The 7,500-nt window shown below is 49.3% G+C and overlaps 1 protein-coding gene across 2 annotated transcripts in view; it reads right to left on the bottom strand.

The window, feature by feature from the left end:
* The window catches only part of rhea (Talin_middle and talin-RS domain-containing protein rhea), a 149,394-nt gene that overhangs the window by 127,636 nt on the left and 14,258 nt on the right, over window positions 1-7,500 (bottom strand). Inside the window, exon 1 of one of the 2 annotated variants that reach the window (XM_086541754.1) lies at window positions 1,643-1,884. The exons of the other annotated variant lie outside the window; for it this stretch is intronic. The gene's annotated coding sequence lies outside the window, so the exon portion shown is untranslated. Of the gene's footprint in view, window positions 1-1,642; window positions 1,885-7,500 lie in introns of those variants that run through there. 2 annotated transcript variants of the gene reach the window in all.

Here is a 7,500-nt window from a genome sequence, read left to right on the forward strand (position 1 = left end):
CATTCTATAAAGCATAACTCTTCCGTGAAAAGCGAAGTTTCAATAAGGACGTAACAGTACGACCCGCTGTGCTGGAAAGGTTGGAGTCGCGAACCTGCGTAGAGTTGGAAAAAAGCAATTAAGTGGGAAGGAAGGCAAATGACGTAAGGCGGAGGGCCAAACCCTTTGCTTCCCACGGGAGCCGGAAATGCTCTACTCCCCTCCCACACACCTCCTCATCTCCCACTCTCCTTGTCTCAGCCCACCCAGCTGCTACGCCCGACTCCAATAAACACCACAAATAACTCACGGGCATGGTTTACACAGGCTCTGTCTGACTCTTGCAATGGTCCTTAGAGAAAGCCACATTGACTAACATCTCGCTGTAAAACCTGTTGTTCAAATTCCTCTTATGCAATGCCTTGCTTTGAAGATGCAATGTGTATATATTTAACATCTTGAAATATAAATAAACTAATCTGGCAAACATATGTCAACATAGGGAGCACATATGATCAACCTAGGAGAAATGACCTTCATGACGAGTGACCTTGGCCACCTCTCGCTTGGGGAATCGGTGACATGTCTCTTTCGCTGGCTCGTGTGAACATGCCTACCCTTGGGTGCACCACTGCACCTACTAAGCTTCTGGTCACGCGTCGCTTCGCTCGGCCGGGGAATGACATGCCCAAAGCCTTCTATCGACACTTAAAACCCACAAAGCATTTCCTTGCTTCTAAACTCCCTTATGATTCCCATTGAACTCAAGCGACCTCTTGAGATGTGCCTTCCCCACTTCAGGCACCGCCGTCCCCATCCCTATCACATCCTGAGTAGGACCTGAAGGCGACGCCGACGACTGCATGTTATCTGAAAGGCGACGCACAGGCTGCTGTATTCAGAGGGACGGATATGTGTTTCGGCCGAGTAGGACCGCACCGCCCACCGAGGCCCCGTCCGGCAAGTTGGGCTGGCAGCAGGCTGGGCCACGGCCAAATATGGGCGGGTAGGCACGCACCCTCACCAGTGCCGCCCACCTTTCACGCCCACACACCCTCCACGCACACCCTAATTGGGACTAGGCGGGTTTCATTTGGTTCGTACGTCACACCTGGCTGGTCTATTGGGTTAATTTTGGCAATAGTTCCCTGTGATAAGTCAGCTGTGGCCCGGCATCGCCCGCTTATCTGGCCTGGTTGTCGCCAGCCTCATGCTCATCCGTAATAGATCTTCGTGTACGGCACAGGGCGCGGTGTTTAGTGCCAACCGACCAGACTCCTCTGCTCTGCGCGCCGACATTTAATGCAACACGGGCTTTTGTTTTGATGCTCAGCCACTGACCAAATGGTGCTCAAATTGCAAGGGTTCCCGGGAGGAGCCTGAAGTCTACCCAATGATATGATTTCGCAGTAGATGCTATGCCCAGTAGTCCCTTCATACACATTACCCGTCGGCACTGCCCCTCCCTCCTCCCTCTCTGTCTCCTGGCCAGGCTGCACGCACCCTTACTTTACTTGCTTACTTGTCACACACTGCACTCAACACTATTGTCCTGATTGTGGGATAATTTTTTGCAGTGCGTGCGCCCAGCGCATCTTGAGCAGTAGCTGTGTTAACGGAGATGGAAGGCAATCTAACAACACGCAATACGCTGCACACTCACCTCTCTTTGGTGCTGTGACGGGATTTTAAACTCGTTCACACACGAAAATTGGGCACAGAATTTCCTATTACAATTATTCTCTTGCAGATCCTCTTACTCCAAATGGGCGCCTTGCAACAACCCAGTGAGGCGGCCTAGGGTCCAAATAATAATCCTAGGCCTTGGTGATTCCACACATGGTTCTAAACTACCAGCACAAGATTTAGACTGCTCACGGAACCAAGCCCAACCAAGCACTGGCGTTGTGGGGGCTCCACTCATCACACCAGAGGCTATGTCTCCTTTAAACGAATAAATATTCATTGCTTCCTGGCGTGTAATTTGTCTAGCACATACATGCAGAGGCAAAGGAAGAATAGCTATCATTGATATCTATGTACATCAAGGTTGTAGCCCAAATATAGCCTAAAATATATGTCATTTCCGAATTACGACGTGGCATCCCCGGCAGACTAGCGGTGCTCGCCAACCGCAACACCGGGAGTAGCAAAAGCGGACATAGAAAACGGGAAGATGCGGGTTCTCTCTCTCTGCTCTCTCCCTCTCTGACATTCAACCTAGATCCATAAAAATAATTTCACATCCTTGATGTGAACCTCTTACATCTTAAAATGTTTCGAGTATAACCCGTCGGGATTAACTGGCGAGTGCTGTTATGTTTCCCTAAAAAAATATATATAACACTTTAATGTCATTCTGTCTATACTTTGGCCACCCAACCAAGATGTTAAGTGGTGAATTATAGGATTTTTTCGACGTCACGTATACTACCCAAAATCAAATCCTAATTTACCGAAACAATGAATAGAATTCTCACGTTTCATGTTTAAAATACAATAATAAATTGCAAATTCCCCTCACAAGAGGAAAAATACGGTCCATCCTAGAACGTTTTGCAATTTTCCAACTAAGGCATTACCAGTTACCCTCCACCCTCCACAAACGAGCCTGCGCGTCGCAACCTCCTCGCCGACCCGAGTGCCACAACGGCTGCCCGCCCAGTGCCATGGCATTCCGGAAAACATCCAACAACGGGATTCCTATGGCGTATCGCAATGCAGTCACTGCAAAATGATTAGCTTCGAAAACTGAATCTGCAATCGAAGCTCTAAGAGAGCCCAGTGACTTAAAAGGGTCGTTCTAGGCAATGCTGAATGAGAGAAGCGCGAGTTTATCCGTATTCCACGCTCACTTTCATCGCCCCCCCTCTTCTCTCCCTCCCTCGGCTTACATTTAAACTCCCTCTCGTTTCTTCTAGCAAGCGAAGACCCTCCCACCATTAAACAACGGATCTTCTTGTCGCTCCATCAATAACGCACTTACACCTAAAGCTGCATCTACTGCCATTCTCTACACTAACAATGGCAAATCCCCTCCCAGAACCAGCCTAAAACCTCGCAACACAAGTGCCTAATGAACATAACGAGGCAACCCTCATCAACTCTCCTGCTACCTCGGCACCCTTCTGCTCTTCCCCTCTCCACTTTCCCCTCTTCCCTCTCCCTTCGCAGCAACAGACCAATCAGGGGCAACATCGCGGCGATCCCTCGCCCAATTACTTGCAACAGACAAACCAACACCTCAAGCTACTCTCCACGGCTCGCTCTGGACCTGTGTTGAGAAAGATGGGTGGGAGGGGGAGGGAGGGGAAGAGAGAGGGGGAGGGAGGGGAAGAGAGAGGGGGAGGGAGGGGAAGAGAGAGGGGGAGGGAACCAGAGGGAGGGAGAGGGAAGTAGAGGGAGGGGAAAGAAGAGACTGTGAGAGCGTAGCTGAAGGAGAGCAAAAAAGGAAAGGGAGAGGAAGGAAAAGAAGGCAAAGAAGAGAGGGAGAGAAAGAAAGGGAGGGGAAGGAGAAGGACAGAGAGGGAGGGAGAGGAACAGAGAGGGAGGGGGAGGAACAGAGAGGGAGGGAATGAGAAAGGGTTATAAACGTGTAATCCCGATAATGAACGAGAGGAAAACGTTTCTCTTCTGCGGGGAAATATATCTCAATCAAAACGGTCTCGACATAATCTCCCTACAAAAAGGCCTTCATATAAGCAAAGGAATGACTCGAAATTGCGTCGAGCCTCCGATACAACCGCCTTCCTGCTACCTCTCCCACCGCGCTCCCTCCGCCTCGGTAATCCGTCGCCCCCGCCGAGTTAAATCGCGGCGAACACATGCACCACCGAAGGCCAATTTAAAAGTCAAACGAAAGACACTAACGCTGACTGATGGAGTGCAAGAAACGAACGTCGCCTCTTTCATCAGCTGGGCTTCTCACCCCCCCCCCCCGAAACCAGGAGACAAAGGCAGTCCCCTTAAGAGATTTTTCTCTCTCTCTTTTAAACCCCCATAGCAGCTCCCCTTTTCACCTCCCCCCCATCCGCATCCTCCATTTGGCGGGTCCTGGCTTCATTCCAGTAAATCCATTCAAATCAGTTCAGTTTACTATTGATCTCCTTACCTGACACTGTCGAGGGAGAAGGCCGAGGGAAGGAGGGGGGAGGGGAATAATGAGATCCGAGGGGAAGCCCCATCGCACAAATTGAAATAAATAGTTGCACGTCACACTGTTTAATGAGCGAGAACAAGGTCACTTGTTACACTTGTTACCACACCTGTTTTAGCAATTTACACTCGCGAACAAGCGCGCACATACACAATAACGTTGTATTAATTAACTGTGTATAAGGAAATCAAAATATATATCTTACTTTTCCTTTCATTCTCTTCCTCTCAAAATCTTTTTATTTGGCTTTATTTTAACTTTATCTCTTTATCTTCTCCCTTTCCCCCTCCCCCTCTCCCTCATCCAACCCCCCCTCTCTCTCTCTCCTCTCTCTCTCCCCTCTCCCTCCTCTCTCCCTACTCTCTCCCTCCTCTCTCTCTCCTCTCTCTCTCCCCTCTCCCTCCTCTCTCCCTACTCTCTCCCTCCTCTCTCTCTCCTCTCTCTCTCTCCTCTCTCTCCCCTGTTCTTCTACCTCCTTTCCGTTCCCCCTTAATATGAACTTTAGTATCTCTTTCCTTATTACATCTTTCATTCCAAAATACCACACAACGATCAAAGTAAATCATCCCGACGAGATAAAGCCATTTAAAAGGTATACCTTTTACAAGCGCTGCGTGACATCTATAGGTCAAATTTAATGATACTCCCAGATCATCAACGACTATTGCAGAAATACTTATTGACTGATTCGGGCGCTGCTTCAACCCACGTTCATCTGCAATCTCCGCTAACCTACATTCTAAATGGTATGGCAACGCTTTCTTGGTATGGCGACCAGCCTCTTCCGTATGAGGACCTGCATTCCAGGTCGATGCTTCCACACTTAACGACGCACGATGCTGTTCCTCACTCTCTCGCCTCGAGTCTCTTCTTCTTTCGGCCTTCTTGACCTGTGTCCCTTGTGTCCTGGACATTCGGTTGCCACAGGCCCTGCGTTGCCATTGTCTTTATTTAATATCCTCTTTCCCAGTAGTTTACCGAAAAATCGGGACAACTGTCTATATAGCTCTTGCAATGTGCTTATGTTTTTTATGTTGCAGTTGACATGAGTATATAAGATGTCATCTAATTCCTAACTCCAAGTTTATGAGAGAGAATCAGCCAAGCGTCTCTTGTGTATTCATCCTAACCTCGGCCATTGGTCATTGAAAAGGCGATCTGACAAACGCAAAACTTCCTCATGTTTATTACAAAAGGAGACGGGAGTGCCAAGCTAAAAAACCCACGTGACTCATGACTTCACACCCTAGACGACGTGCATTCTATGCAGGTTAGGGAGCAGTATCATGTTTCATGAGGGAGAGATGATCCAACCGTCATCGCCTTCAGCGCCCCCCCCCCCTTCACAGCCTGTTCGTCGGGACCGCCCCCCTGTTAGCATCAGTTCCTTTAAGCTTGAAGCAGGCAAACCGCGTAGAGCTACTTATCATTATGAAATACTCGTCGGCCTTATTCGTTCGGGCCTTCCGTTGATCCTTCCCCGCACAGCCTCGCCCCGATAAGGCAGCCAATAAATCACAAAAACAAAATAAATATTTCTCTCGCCCCTCTGTGCGACCTGCTATTAGCTCCGCCGTATGCTCCATCCACACGGCCCTCTCCGGTCACCGCTTTCCCACTCCCTGTCCTCACTGCTCACTCTTCTCTTCGCTTGCCTGCCCCCTCACACTCTTCCCCTCACACTTCGTCCTCTATGTAATCTCACTACCTCCACTAATTTAAGTAACAATCTAACCGAACCGTTAGCTCACAGACGATACTTGTTTCTACTGAATATATCCCTCTATCCACAATAGCCAATGGCCTGGATGCTAGTTTTATTACCTGTGTGAGTGAGTGAGTGAGTGGGTGAGTGGGTGAGTGAGTGGGTGAGTGAGTGAGTGAGTGAGTGAGTGAGTGAGTGGGTGAGTGAGTGAGTGAGTGAGTGAGTGAGTGAGTGAGTGAGTGAGTGAGTGAGTGAGTGAGTGAGTGAGTGAGTGAGTGAGTGAGTGAGTGAGTGAGTGAGTGGGTAGGTGGGTGGGTGTGAATGGGGGTGTGAAAGAGTGAGAGAGTGGATGAGCGAGTAAGTTGATGAATGAGTGAAGCAGGTGCGTGAGTTCCTTCTATTACTCTCCTACCTTCATCTGTTCCTACTTCCGCTTTCCTTGTTTCACCCCATCTCCCTTCGACTCTTTCCTCCCTCTCTCCTCCCCCGAAGAGTCCCTTCCCTTTCTTCGCCCCTTCGCCCCGTCGCCCCTTTTCCCCTCCGTCCCTCGCGTCTTTCGTGTGTTTAGGTGGGACCCTCTGTTTGACCTGAGCTCCGTGGTTCACATTACACGACCTTATTAGCGCTTATGCCACGCAGCCTTCATAAGGCCAGGGATGGAACAGAAATGAAAGAGGGGAGATGGAGAGACAAGGGGAGTTCCGGCCAGATAATAAGAGGACGCGATGAACCGGGGCGGGGGGGGGGGGGGGATTGGTTCGAGGTGGAAGATAGAAAGAAGTGAAGGGAGGAAAAAGCGCTCGCACACGCACACGCACGCACGCACGCACGCACACACACACACACACACACACACACACACACACACACACACACACACACACACACACACACACACATATACATTGATGCATACATACATACATACATACATACATACATACATACATACATACATACATACAGAGAGAAAGAGAGAAATAGAGTGAGAGAAAGAGAAAAAGAAAGAGAAAGAGAGAGAGAGAGAGAGAGAGAGAGAGAGAGAGAGAGAGAGAGAGAGAGAGAGAGAGAGAGAGAGAGAGAGAGAGAGAGAGAGAGAGAGAGAGAGAGAGAGAGAGAGAGAGATGGGGGGGGGAGAGAAGAAAGAAACAGGTAATAAATAAGAGGAGAGGCCAGAGGAAAGAGAGGTCGTTCATCACAAGTGTGGTTTGCAAAGGTTTATCACGGTGGTGTTGATTTCCGACTCCCTGTGCCGAGATAAGGATAGCCGTAAGGAGGGAAAGAAGAGGAGGCGGCGAGGGATAGAAGCGAAAGGATGAAATGGGATAAGCAAGGAAACCGAAGGAAATCAGAGACAGAAAGGGAAAGGGGGCCAAAGCAAAGGGAAGAGAGGATTTCCAGCAAGGCAGGGCAGGGAAAGAGGACACGCAAGAACAACAAACAGAAAAGGTGAAGAGAAAAGAGAAGGAAGTAGAGAACAAAATAGAAGGTAATGTAATAAAAAACAAGTCTTAATAAACAGAGTCACGCGATGCAGTTGACGGCGAAGAAGCGCAGACGGTAATGAGAAGCGGTTGCAAGAACAATGAGGAGAAGTAGGCGCGGAATATGGCAGGTAGGCGTGGCACATAACAGACGCGGGAGGGAGGGGAGGGGAGGG

The sequence above is a fragment of the Penaeus japonicus genome, unplaced genomic scaffold, assembly GCF_977035675.1.
Source record: "Penaeus japonicus unplaced genomic scaffold, GWHDUDI00000001_assembly GWHDUDI00000011, whole genome shotgun sequence".
Taxonomy (NCBI): domain Eukaryota; kingdom Metazoa; phylum Arthropoda; class Malacostraca; order Decapoda; family Penaeidae; genus Penaeus; species Penaeus japonicus.